Consider the following 12,910-nt stretch of genomic DNA (forward strand, 5'->3'; position numbering starts at 1 on the left):
GACTTTTAGTTAGACCTGAGTCATAATCTGCCTCAAATATTTACAGGATATTTAATCTGGGTCAGTTACTTTGCCTCTCTTAAATGATATTCCTCATCTTTGAAATTTGGATAATGATAGGACCCACCTAACAAGCTTGTTGTGAGAATCAAATGAGATCATATATGGAAAATGCTATGCATAGTACACACACATGTACATATTTACATGTATGTATATGGATGCATGTGTATGTATGTGTCTATGCTTATGTATATGTGTGTGCACGTATGTGTGTATGTATGTGTATATACATATGTAACAATTTATCATCATAATCACCACCATGTTTTCATCCTTGAAAGCCCTTGGGATAACTTTGCTTACTTCGGTCTCTTACCAAGATTTCTTTAAACTAGTGGTACTCTTCATTGCTTCTCTCTACTCGATGAAACAATATTATTTATGATGATCCTGCTAAAGATTGTACAAACAAGTTTGTATTCTAAACCAATGTTATCTTTGGCTGCCAGCTCTCTCTACTTGGCAAAATACATAAAATATTTTTGAATTATAGCATTATCTGGGCTCTCTTTGGTTTCCTTGATTTGATAATAGATTAATAGTGATTAAACTTTTGTTTAAAATTATTGTAATTCATGGTGATACCATTTCTGATGCCCATTTCCCATTTCTCTTTGATGATTAATAGTTTAAATAGTTCAGTATCCAGTTGTTTCGGTTATACGATATACATTTTTTTTTATTATGACTCTTCTTTCTTTCTACTATGCTTGGTAATTTCTACTCTTATCCCTAAGGTGTGTTTTTAGGGTTTTTTTCATTAAAGCCCATTCAAATCCTTCTATAAATAATAGTAGAATAAGCAGGTGAGTTCCATTGTGTATCCCTTGTCATTTATCTTTCCCCTCTGCCAATTCAAGAGTTTATGATGGTGTAAGAACAGAAGAAAGTAAGAGGAAAGGCTAAGAGAAATTGTTTACTGGCACTCAATGTCTTTTCTGACCAGGAACTAGGAACAAGCCAGGTTTGGAAAGAAGAATTCACTGGGAGGCCCACTACAGGGAATAGAGTATAAAAAGCAAGAGAAGCTCATTGTGAAAAAGGATAAGATGAGGCAAAGCAGCAAGTATTTATTAAGTGTCCACTATGGTCCAGGCACAGAGCTAAGTGTGGGAGAGATAAATACAAATAAAAAGAAAGATACTTCCTGCTTCCAACATGCTTTCATTTCATTAGTGGAAGAAAACACATAAAAGGGAGTTGAAAAGGAGAGTAGGAGTAGGAGGTAGAGTCATATGGACATACAGAAGGCATATGAAGTTCAATCTAAGTGATCATGTTATATATGAAAGTCTGTGATTGAAAAGATTCATGTAATATTGGAATTTTGAAAGAAAATCAGCAATTGGAGAAAGAAGCCAGCAGGACTGGCCAAAGCATGGCCAAGCTGGACCAACTCCCAAAATGGAGGCTTCCAAGAAGAAACACATCATGTCCATGGCTATATAGTGATATGTGAAAAATCAGGCTGAAGAAAATCATGTCAATTTATGTCACACGATCTAGGAAAACCCTGTAGCTCTTAAATGGGAAGGATTTCCAGATGTTTAAATGCTTGTTATTTTTTTTTTCTTCAAAACAAGGGTGGTATCAATCAAGTAGCTTTAAGAATCACTTCCTAACAATCAGAATATTGATAAATGTTTTGAATGAGAGACACAAAGAAACTAAAAGCAGATCTTCAAAAATGGAATTAAGATGGTATGTAATCAGTCAGTTAACAAACACTTATTAAATACCTACTACGTGCCAGACACTGTGCAAGTGTTGGGTATACAAAAAGAGGCAAAAAGACAGTCCCTACCCTCAAATAACTCACAATCTAATGGAAGTATCTACATCCACAAAGAGAAATATCTCAGAGTTTGTCTTACTCAGGGAGCCAGAGGTCAAAAACAGAAGTTTCTACACACGTACTGTCATAGTAATAGCTCTAAGTTTCTTATAGGTCTGAAGTAAAGGGGGAAAAAATTTAAAAAAAAAGAATTTCTCTGGGAACAGATGAGCATTAGAGAGGAATGTCTGCTATAATCCCTGAGTTCTAGATCTAAAACTATGGTTTAATAAAGGAGATTTTGGAAAGATAGTTTGAGATTTGGATAACATCTAAAGGGTTGACCCTGCAGACAAAATTAAGAATAGATGGGCCCTGCTACAACAGAAAAGGATGCAAAAAAGATTTTAAAAGTTCAGCCTAAGTAATCATAGCATTTATGAAAATCTGAGATAGAAAAGATACATGTAATATTGGAATTTTCCCTATTCTTTGCTATTGTTTCTCCTTGCTTATTCTTTTTTTCTGTAGCTATTTGTAGTGAACTTACCTTGGGACAACTAAAAACAGAACTAGATACCTAGTTCCTAATCATAACAGACATTGTTTCCAGGTTGTGGTAACAGAAAAGAATTTAGGCCTCTGTTGGAAATAAACCAAGGATTTGTGTTACCCAGAAAATGGAGAGATGGTTGTAGTCACTAGAAAGAAACCTGAAAGGGTACCACCAATTAAGGAAAGACCTGGATTGTTGATGGAAATAAAGAATAATCTCATTGGTTGGATTGTGGATTGTGGAAGCATTGTAGTTAGAGTTTGGCTCTTTAAAGATAAGTTATTTCAAAAAATATTCTATTACAACTCTGAGGGTACTTATCATAATCTATATAGAATACTTCTCTGAATTATTTACTTACCCTCATGAAAAATATGATTACATAAATAAAGGTTTTCCCTTTTTTTTTCCTTAACACCTTCTAAGCAAACCCCAAATTGTTAGCTCATTTGCTTATCATTTTCTGATATTATCAAAATGACAGAAATATAAAAATAGACAAAGGTTGTTTAGATTTATTTAAGGAATTCTCACTCAGTTTTATGAATTGTTTACCTCAAATTCTAGACACCATTTCTTAGCACACTGTGTACCTTCTTATTTTCTTGGGAAAGTATGATGAATCACTCCCTTAAACACAAAGTCAAAGCAATTTAATACCACAAAACTCAAAGCTGCCAGGAACCACCCTGATGTTTATACTCATAGCAGGACACTTTTTTCTTTCTGAAATGTTTTCTTTGATTAATTATTCAACTAGTAACTAACCAGTTCTTTCTTCAGTTTTATGTGTCACAATCTATTTCTCCCATTGACAGCTAGCTTTTGCTATCTTTGTGCCATTTTCCTCCATCCATCATTTTCTCTTTCATTTCCCCCAGTAATCTGAGCCACTATATTGCTACCTCTGAGTTTTTCTCCATCTTTCACCAGCTGTGACTAGAAGGAAGGTACATGATGTAGGAACTCATTTTGTGAGTGTAACTCATTTTAGGAACATTTCTCCAAATATTGCTTAGGCATTGTGAAACGAAGCAAATTGTTATCATTTTGTTCATTTTTATCTGTTATGATAAGAAAGAGAAGATGTTAATTGTCTCTTACCTCCTGTATCTTATTTCTATTCAAAGAATTAATTATCCAAGAACTTGTTAGCTAGTTCTGAAATTTCCAGTCAGAAGCAAGCGTGCATACACACAAGCTTGCATCTGATAAACTCTGTTTGCTTTATTTTTTTCATTCAGTAAGAAGTCCCAAAAATTGGCTTGTGAAACTTCTGCAACCTCTCAAGAAGAATTGCTATCTTCTGTGCTCTTCCTTCAGGAAGAAATACTGGTGTAGGGCATAACTGAAAGCCAAGTGAGGCTCATGCCAGTAACATGTATCTACTAAATTATGGAATTTGAAATAAAGAAAATCAACATTCATTATGTTGTGAGGACTATTTTTGTTTTGTTTTGATTTCTCCATATATCAAGTACTTAGCATAGTGCCTGACAAATAGTAGGCACTTAATAAATGTTAACTTGATTTGACTAAAGGTACAAAGTGATTGTGTGTGTGTGTGTGTGTGTGTGTGTGTGTGTGTATGTGTGTGGCAAAATTGAGATCTAAACCCAGGTCTTCCAACTCCAACACTAGTTATTTCTAATATGCTATGGTATTTGATTCCTGTAAAACCTCCAACTCTGAAATTAGCTAATGTTTGCTGAGGTATACATTTCAAAACAAAATGAGGGAATCACTCTCAAATACATACATATTCAGTTTGGGGACCAAATTCTTCCCTTTAAAAATACCCTCAAGCATTATTTTGCACAGACTGGCATTACAACCAACATTGACACCTGGGACATCTTGGCAGATATCTAATTGAATAGCTTGGAGAGAAATGGCCCACAGCTGTCTGTATGTAGACGTATCTGACTCTTTCCCATTAAACATGTAAAAAACAGAGGGTCCACAATTGGGAATGATAATCAGCAATCTACCTTTGGGTCTCAACTTTGGAAGTTAATTCAGTCTGATTATGCCTGATGCCATCGATGTTGGGTATGGGAAGATATTTAGACAAACTACTATTTCTGTTCATTTTCTATTAGAATATCTTACGACCTTTTTCAAAAAATTCTCTTATGTTCAAAATATTGTTCTCAAAAAAAATCACTCAAGAATATTGCACTATGCTGTGAACAGATACTATAATTTGTCACTAAAAAATACCATAACAGTGGCTAAAATATCAGATCACACTCTAAAAATCTTAAATTGTATTCAAGAGTTTTTTTTAAATGGACTTTTCTTTCAAATCTAAATGGCCATTGGTTTTAAGGCACTGCTAACATACTTCACTTTTTTATCTCTTCTTTAGATCTTGCTTTGATATTATTAAAAAAATAAACTGACACTGGCTGACCTCGGTCTTAAGATATTCACATAATATTTAATAACCAAGGGAAAAAAAAACCTAAACACGAAAAAAAGAGCCCAACAATCATGAAACTCTTTAGCTAAGAGAGCATGTGAATTTTAAGACTTGAAAGGAGCTTAAGATTCTAGGAGGAAGTGGTGAAAAGGAAACATACAGTGGAAAGTCTGTACAAAGACAGTGGCAGGAAATTGAGCATTGAGATGAGGGAATTTTAAGCAGGTCAGTTTGGCTAGACTGCATATGGAAATATACTGAATTCATCCACGCTTTCCTACAAATGCAAACATTTCCAGTTAGGGAAGATAATCCTACCAAGGATATTGGGACTTTGGTCTATTCCCTGCTTCCCTTCCCAGAGCAAACATTTTCTTCATCATTGCATATGCTAAAAAAGTGATGAATAAACTAGACTTAAGTGATTTTTGCTTCAGGTCATACTTGAGTTTTACTGACACTCTGTTTATTGCATAAATTGTTTTAGTCTAGTTTAACAAATTATATAAACAGCTAGTTAGTAATCTATTGGGGGTAAAGATAAAAGAGTCCTTGAACATGGGCAAGTCTGGTTGGCTTATGAGATGTATTGTGGAGTAAATACATAAATTCATAAGATTTCAAATATACTGAAGTATGATTAAAATTAGCTATAACGAGCAAACGAAGATACAGATATAAATACAAATCTCTGTCCTTAAAGAGTTTGCAATCTTTTACCATTTTTTTTTTGCCAATCAACAAGTACATAAAACTCCATTTTCCTTTAATCAAACAAGAAACAAACATTTGTTAAGGATCATACAGAACATGCCATCATAAGGAACATACCAGTTCCAGGCATTGAGCTAGGCACTGCATATTTGATTTTTTTTTTATTTTGGCTTTCCTTTCTTCTTTTTTCCCCCTATGATTGAAAAAAATATTCTTCAGTGAATCTCTTCCCTTCCCTTCACCTCCATTCCCTTCCGTTCCCTTCTCTCTCTCTCTCTGTCTCTCTCTCCCTGTCTCTCTCTCTCTCCTTTTGCCATCCACTAACTTTCTCTTATTATTTCCACTGGGAAGAAAAAAAAAAGCCTTTCTAACAAATGGCAAGTCAAGCAAAATAAATCTCTTCATTGGTTGTGTCACAAAAAAATGTAGTTCTTTCTGTATTTTGGATACAATTCTATATCTTGGATCCAACAAATGTCTCAGTAGGTGGGTAGCATGTGTTTTATGATCAGTCTTCTGGAATTGGAATTGATCAGTGATCAGAGACCTTAAGTCTTCAAAGCTGTTTTTATTTAAAATTGCATGTCATTCTCCTGTTTCTTATTGATTTACTCTGCATCAGTCACATAATCATCCCACATTTTGTGGAAACCATCTATTGAGTAATTTCTTACTAGTATTGCATTATATTTATAGACCATGATTTCCTTATCTATTCTCTAATTTATGGACACCTTCTTAGTTTCAATTCTTAGCCAATAAAAATAAAACACTAGGGACACAAGTATAATGAATAACCCAAACTCAAAAGGAGCTTGTATTTTTAGTATGTGTATCTATGTATATATGTATATGTATGTATGTAAATATATAGAGGAAAATATAAATAAATATAAAATATCTTTAATACAAGGTAGTTTAAGAGGGAAGGCTTTAGAAATTGAACCTATTGTAGAGGATGGTGCTTGAAGATAGAGAGGAATTTTATGAGATAGAGATGAGGTAAGGGTGAAATACATTCTTGAGAGACTCCTGTCATTCTAGGTGAAAAAGTTAAGAGAAAGGAGATGCTGTGTGTGAGGAATAGAAAGAGGCCAGTTTGGCCAGATCATAGAGTACAGAAGGGAGCGTAATGAAGAATAAAACTGGTAAGACAGGTTGTGGTCAGGTTCTGAAAAGTTTTACTATAGCTAATAAGCTTAATTTAGAGAAATTGTGATGTAAGAAAGACAATAATGTGTCCAGGAATTCACAAAATCCAGGAAAACAGCAAGCAATTAAACTCATGACCTCAGATAACTATACTCAAATGCACAAAATAGGGATGATGTTCCAATAAAGTGCAAAAAAAAAATCTATTAAGTACCTACCCTTTGCAAAATAGTGTACTAAGGGGTAGCTAGGTGGCGCAGTGGGTAGAGTTCTGGCCTTGGAGTCAGGAGGACCTGAGTTTAAATCCGGCCTCAGACACTTGACACTTACTAGCTGTGTGACCCTGGGCAAGTCACTTAACCCCGATTGCCTCACCAAAAAGCAAAAAAAAAAAAAAAAAGAGAGAGAGAAAGAGAAAAGAAAAAGACAAAGACAAAATAGTGTACTAAGAACTAGGAATTTAGCCAAGGGGGAAAAGCATTTATTAAACACCTACTATGTGCCATGCACTGTGTTAACTGCTGGAGACACAAAGAAAGGTCAAAAAAAGTGTTTATTAAGTTAGAAATTGCTCATATTGCTTTGCAAGGAACTGTGCGTGAAGGGGAGAAATAAGAGTAGACCATATTTTCTGTCCTTATGGAACTTCCAGTCTAATAGCAAAAATAAAATATCCATGGAAGATGGTCATCTACCTGACAGCCAGTGTAGCTTAAGAAGGGCCAAGGAATGGTTGATATGGCAGGGAGTGGTGATGGTATTTGCTGCCTGACAACTCCAGGAGAAATGCCAGGAGTAGAACAGAGGTGTGTACACAACATTGTTGATCTGACCAAGGCCTTTGATCTTGTCAATCATGAGAGCTTATGGAAAATTATTTCAAAAGTTGGTATTGCTCATCAATTTCATGACAACTTGCTTATCTACGTTTTTCTGGATAATGGACAATGCTCTCACACTTTCCCAGTCACCAATGGAGTGAAGCAAGGCTATGTGCCTACTCCTATGCTTTTTAGCATGATGTTTTTTGGCAATGTTGTCAGATGACTTCAATAGAGACGAACAAGACATCAAGGTCAGCTACCGCACTAATGGTAAATTATTTAATTTGAAAAGACAGCACACCAAGACTAGAGTGGAGGGAGAGTTGGCACACGATTTTCTGTTTGCAGATGATTGAGCACTCAATACAACCTCTGAAACTGAGATGCAACAAAGTATGGATTGATTCTCTGCTGCTTTTGCTAATTTTGGCCTAACAATTAACACCAAGAAAACTGAAGTTCTCTACCAGCCAGCACCATACCATCCAGATGTGAAACCATTGGTTACAGAAAATGGAGAAATTTTGAACACTGTGGTTAAGTTCATTTTGTTGGCAGTATACTTTCCAGGGATGTACAAATAAATGATAAGGTTGGTGTATGCATTTTCAGAGTTAGTTCACTGTTTGGGAGGCTCCAAAGGAAAGTGTGGAAGAGAAGAGATGTTATATTGCCTACCAAACTAAAGGTTTACAGAGCCATTGTACTGACCTCATTGTTGTATGCCTGTGAAAACCTGAACATGTGAAAACCAGTACCATGGCAGGAAACTGAATCACTTCCATTCTGAACTGTCTTGGGAAGATTCTGAAGATCATTGGCAAGATAAGGTATTGGACACCGAGATCCTTTCTCAAGCAGAACCACCAAACATTCAACTCTACTGTAGAGAGTGCAAAACCAATGGTCTGGCCATGTTGTTCAAAAGCCAAACATATATTTGCCTGAACAACTACTTTATGGAGAACTCATACAAATCAAGCTCTCACATGGAGATCAGAAGAAGCAATAGAAGCACACTCTGAAGGTCTCTCTGAAGAACTTTGGAATCACTTATGCAATACAGGAGATCCTGGCAAAGAACTGCCTAGCATATTATGCTTGCATCAAATAAGGTGCTTTGCTCTATGAGCAAAGCAAAATTTCAGGAGCTGAAAAGAAACATGAGCTGTGCAAATGTTCTCATGGACTATTTATGCCCCACCTGTGGTAGAGTGCAATGAGCTCACATTGGTCTGATCAGCCACAATTGGACATATTGTACCTTGATCCCAACATAGTGATGCCATTTTGGTCCTCTTTGAGAATGAAGGACAAAGTACTCTAAAACAACCCCAACTACATAAAGTAGAGTGTGTAAATGCAGTAGGATTAGTGTTGAGTGCTTACTTGGTTCTGAGGAAGGAGGTATCATTTCACCAAATTCAGGATCACAGATATTTTAATAGAGAAGGCTCCATTTGACTAGAAAATTGAAAAATGAATAGAAATCAGACACAGAGTTAAATTATAGGGAGAGTGATTCACAGGAGCTATTTAAGGAAAATAAAGAAGTGGGGAGATTCGTAACCTATCTGGAAAAGTATATTTGGGTAGAATAAACCCAACAGGAAAATTCTAAGAAACAACTGAAAATCAAAGGCATGCCCCCCTCCCCCCTCTACTACAGCCCCCTCCAAATAATGAGAAATTAAATTAACTGAATGCTTAATAGCTGCATTGAGAACATAATAGATGGACTTGTTAAGAGCCTGTGATTGTTACTTATAATTAGGTTAGTTTCCATAGAAGTGAGGAGGCCATCTTGTCTCAGGATTATAAACACTGATATTCTCTGGGTACATTTGATACACTCTTTATGTAACCTAGTTGATAAGAAAATTGGACTATATCTTTTAGTTAGATTTTTTTTCAGACACTTGAAATTTTTCTTAATTTTATTTTTGTTCAAGACTTATGTCGGTGTTATGTTTATAGTTTACACTCTCATTGGCTTTTTCTTTAAGAATTATAGCCTGAAAGTTGCTTATGGCCTCATTTTCTTTTCTTTTCTCTTCAAATAAACAATCTTCAGAGAGTAAACAGTAGCATTGGCTATTGTTCTACTTTTTTTGCTTTCTCTGCACTCAGCAAAAAATGTGATATAAACACTTCGATCATACACATGGGAACAACCTGAAAAATGGTAACTGGGGAAATGCTGCTCCTGCCATGAAGAGATAGCATAAAGCATAAGAATTAAATCTTTCTTAGTCAATTAAAAAAAATCTTTGTATTTACTTTGAGAAGGAAAGTCTAGTTAAAAAAAACACACATTTATGAAGTATGACTCCTTGTTTGTAAATAACACAAACTACAAAATTATTCAAGAGGGAGGTAGTCCTTCTCAGATATGATCATGGAAGTCTTGATAAAGAGTGTGTCTTTTGAGCTGGACCTTGAACCACTCATGGGAATTGAATCGATATCTGCCTATCCTATGTGATTCTTATCTATGCCTCTCCAAAAATTCTCCATAGAATTTCTCCCCAATGTTTTAGAGGACTTCTTATGTTTCCTCTAATATTTCATGAATAGTAGTGTAGCACCTGCTTTTTCCATATGTTCTTCTTCAGTCTCTAAATAACTAGCCAATCTCCTTTTAGATCCCACAAGTCTCTTTAATGAGATCTTTTGTACCACTTTTCATGAGCAAGTCAATTTTAACAATATGTTAGTGGTACTTAGACTCACCTATGCAACTTTACTTATGTTGATTCATTGAAAAAAAAACATTCCATTGCTGACTCATGACTACTTTCTTTTACAAAGAAAAGTATTAGCATTCATCATGCTTAAGTTTTAGAAATTTTAAAACTACATGTCACCTTAGTATTCATAGATTAGCATATTTCATTACTTAAGTTCTGGCTTACTTCCTAACTACAATCTGACCTGCTTATTTGTGGTCTGGTCAAAGATTCTGACCCAGGCCCATGGGAACTCTTAATTAGACTTAGGTAGACAACATATGGTTACCCGAGTCTGTGTTTAAGGTAATCACCTTACTGAACCACATTTTTATTATGACACTCATTTTTGCCAAAGGTGTACTTTCATTTCCTGAACCACATTACAATATTTATAAAGATATCTTGGATTTTTCACCCCAAATCTATTTGTGGACAGCATTTCATTCTCTTGAATAACTTACAGAAAATCTTCACCTTATCTCCTATGATATCATGTTTCTTCATATTTGAGGTAATAAAAACAGAATTAAGATTGCATGTTTTCCCTACTAATTCTTGACTAGAAAAAGGGAGAGAGAGGTAGAGTACCTATGCATATTTAATGTGCGTTCCTTCATCTTAAATTGCTACTTTGCCATATTCTAATTTTTGCAATAATAAAATAAGCCTGTAAATTTTTTTCTACTGAATCTGAATAAAAAAGTTTTGTGCAAAGTACTTAAGAAAACTTTTGTGATTGTAAAATGTCAGGATATCATAAAGCATTTTTCTAAAGCAGAAAGATGAATATTTGAATAACTAAGAAATAAAAATTTAAAAATCCAGATTCGGAATACCAATGCAATGCTACTATCCAATGTGGGTACTGTTGCTAGTTTTATACCTGAGATAGAATTTTCAATAGATTGTCCTACTTTACAAGTAGATACAAAAAAGACACCACCATTTTATAAGTATCTGATGAAGTGAGGAAGTAAGGCCTACACTAGGACAACTGGATTTAATTGATAATATAGTTGCACTGTAAAAAGCAGAATATGTTTTTTCACTTGGAAATACTGATATTGGTTTTAGGATTTCTCCATGAAATTTACTATAAAGTATTATTAAAATGTCTCCCACTCCAGTTCTTTTCTGCTTTCAATGAAACATGCTCAGTAAATATGTCAAAAGAACAGGGTCTACCATCACTCATGTTTTGCAGCATCATTTCTAATAAACAAGAACACAAACAACATAAAAACCAATCATTTTTGTTTTGTTTTCTTTTACTTCTATTGATACTTTTGTTTTTATATCGTATCCATTTCCAAATATATTCCTATCCTACTCTCCCAAAGCCTCTCACATTTCCTGCTTCCCCTACCCTCTAAGCTGAGTATCTCACCTCTTAATTTACTGGAAAAAAATGAGGACATGTACTATATAAACTAACTCTACTCCCTTTATCTTTATCTTTATCTCAATATCCTTTGACATCATCTCCCAATCTCCTCTCCCAAAATTTCTGATAATAAGATGTCCTTTTATCTGGCTCAGGCCAATGCCTCTACAAGCATCTTGATCTCATACCTTCCTGTCTTCTCAGGTAGATTATCTCATCTCTCTGCCTAATCTTTAACCTCTCTCTGTGTACTAGTACCTTCCCAACTTTCCTTCAAACATGTCCAAGTATCATTATATTTTAAAAATCTATCATTATATTTAAGAAACTTTCACTACCCCACCTTCTCCAAGCTATCATGCTTTGTCTCTCTTCCTTTTCTCCTCCAAACTGCTAAAAAACTGTATAAGCAGAAACTAGATATATACCAACACTTCACACTATGTAACAAGATAAACTCCAAGTGAGTACCTGACTTAGACATAAAGGGTGACATCATAAAAAAATTTAGAAAAGCAAGAAAGAGATCATCTATCAGATTTGTGGATAGGGGAAGTGTTCATGATCAAAGAAGGTAGCAAAAGTCACAGAAGGGGAAATGGACAATATTACATAAAATTAAAAAGGTTTTGCATAACCAAAATCATTGAAGGTAAAATTAGAAGAGAGATGACTAAATGGAAAACAAATCTTTGCAGCAATTTTTCTGATAAAGATCTCATTTCTGGGCTATATGAGGAATTTATTTATAAATATAAAACTCATTCCCTAGTTGATGGAGGCTCAAAGGATATGAACAAGTACTTTTCAGAGGAAGAAACTCATGCTATCAATAGCTGTATGCCAAAATAAGTCACTAATAATTAGACAAATGCAAGTTAAAACAATTCTGAGGTTCCACCTCAAAATATCTTAGATTGACAAAGTTGGTAAAAAGAAAAAAAAAAGACAAATACTAGAAATACTATTATGAAAGTAAGAACAATAATGTAATATTGTTGCATTAATGTGACCTGAGTTTGAACTGATCCGTTCATTATGGAAAGCAAGCTGAAACTATGACCAAAAAGCTATTAACTTTTAACACAATGAAACAATTACTGGGTCTATACACCAAAGAGATCAAAGAAAGAAGAAAATGGCTCTTATACAATATAAAAGATCATAGATAGATAGATAGATAGATAGATAGATAGATAGATAGATAGATAGATAGATAGATAGATAGATAGATAGATGGATGGATGGATGGATGGATGGATGGATGGATGGATGGATGGATGGAT

Source organism: Vombatus ursinus, unplaced genomic scaffold (assembly GCF_900497805.2).
Source record: "Vombatus ursinus unplaced genomic scaffold, bare-nosed wombat genome assembly UNPS02014807.1, whole genome shotgun sequence".
NCBI classification, from domain to species: Eukaryota; Metazoa; Chordata; class Mammalia; order Diprotodontia; family Vombatidae; genus Vombatus; species Vombatus ursinus.